Raw genomic sequence first — 2,165 nt, 5'->3', positions numbered from 1 at the left:
AGTATTATATGAGGATTTACAATTTAGTGAGATTGTAAGAGTTAAGTTGGTACTTCTCAAAACTTAATGTGCCCACATATGACAAAGAGATTTAAGTAAAATGTAGACTTTGATTCACAGGCTCTAGGGTTGGGACTGAGATCTACTTTGCTTGCCAGATCCCAGATGATGCATACACTGATAATTCAGGAACAACCTTTGTGTAACAAGAGGCTAATTGCTTATTTCATGGGGTTTATACCCAGCAGGGGAAATTTTGGAAATAATGTGTTGGTTTGGAAATCTGTGCCAAGTTTTATTTCATGCTGTGTAGAAGTTAGGGGACAGAACTGCAGCTCATGTTGGATGCAACACAAATGTTCACAATGAGTTTGGTTTGCATTATTTTGTTATCATGAGGATTGCTCTCCTAACCATAGGAGAGTAATAAAGACTATGTTGCTGAATACCAATAATCACTGTGTGGCTTCATCTAGGTCATGCATGATACTCCTATTATTGTTCCCATGTTTGAGTGTATTTAGACTCATGAAGATATAGGTAGGAAGCATGTGTTTTCTGGAAAGCTTCTTAGAGATGAGAAGTAGGCAATAAATGCAAAAAAGAAATGTGTAAGGAAACTAAGGCAAACTATGAAGATCCTTCCAAAATTTTCAAATCTAGATTCAGTTTCAGAACTATATCTGCTGGCCCTACCTAGTGACTCTGTGTTCAAGTAATGTACATGTTTTGCTTTCTGGTGATGGTTCTCATACTTTGAAGGCAGAATCTTATCTTCAATATAAAGAAATACAAGCTTCCAGACAATCATTTTGAGGATATTAGTAAATATGAGAGAATGAACAATGAGAAGAGACAGCCTGAGGAAGACAGACAAGAGAGTCTGAGAGAAATCTGGTGTGGGGCAATCTCATTGATGATCACCACTCTTTTTTCTCGAATTTCCTTCAATTATTCAGATGGGTAAGTGAGGAGGGAATGTGGGTGCTCTTTGGAGTTTCTTAAATACTGAAGTCAGCAGTATTTGTCCTCCAGCTATCTCAGAAACTGAAGTAAGGTATCATGATTAAATTTGAATGACACTGACTGACACTGTCTCTGAATTCCTTGGCAGGTGATCCTGTAATTCAGCTACAGAATTTGTGGCACTCTGTCAATACAGCTGTGTGGAAACATTCCCTGAATTTTTCTCCTACACAGCTCAGGGTTATGAATGGCTTCAAGTGAGCTCTGCAGAGGAAATGAAGAGGAAGCCATGTTCGGCTAGGGAGAACAAGAAGCTTCCCTGTCCCAAGCCTGAAGCCTCTCTAGCACCTGCCAGATATCTGTCTTATGTGACCCAGGCATAAGGCAGGGGCTGAATTTTGGAAGTCCCATGTTTCACTAAACGTGGAGACCTAGAGGTGGATTTCCAGTACCTTTTGTTGTGTTCTGGTTTGTCTTTGTTTTCTCCTCCTTCTTGTCTGTTTCCTCCTTCACTTCATGATTGGCAGACTTCAGTCCAACACTGAAGTAACAGCCTCACACAGACTATTTAGCCAACTCCCATATGAGTGTGCTCAAATTCTATAAATAATCACTTATTCTCTATCATTCTTAGTATTTTTGTTTCTGAAGGAAAACTCTTCAGTGATGCAGGATTAGTTCCAATTTTTTTTTTCTTTCTAAGGACAAATATATGAAGAGCACATGTCTTGGCATAGAAAACTATACCTTATCTCTAAGAACCAAAAAAATCACATAGTTATTTATTTGAAAAGGCAAATGGGTGAAGGGAAGAAAAAGCAGACTGAATATATGAAGATATATGAAGAGCACATGTCTTGGCTCTTCATATATGAAGAAAATATATGAAGAGCCAAATATATGAAGAGCACATGTCTTGGCATAGAAAACTATACCTTATCTCTAAGAACCAAAAAAATCACATAGTTATTTATTTGAAAAGGCAAATGGGTGAAGGGAAGAAAAAGCAGACTATCTACAACAGGACTTGACAAAGGAAAGTCTACAAGTCTGACCCACTGTCTTTTAAATAAAGTTTTATTGGAACACAGCCATGCCCTTTGTTCACCTATTTTCTATGACTGATTTCATGCTCTAATGGCAGAGTTGTATAGTTCTAGAGAAACTGGATAACCCACAAAGTCTAAAATATATTATCT

Source organism: Urocitellus parryii, unplaced genomic scaffold, assembly GCF_045843805.1.
Source record: "Urocitellus parryii isolate mUroPar1 unplaced genomic scaffold, mUroPar1.hap1 Scaffold_155, whole genome shotgun sequence".
Taxonomy (NCBI): Eukaryota; Metazoa; Chordata; class Mammalia; order Rodentia; family Sciuridae; genus Urocitellus; species Urocitellus parryii.
The sequence above is the reverse complement of the archived record's forward strand: the minus strand, read 5'-3'. Positions refer to the sequence as shown.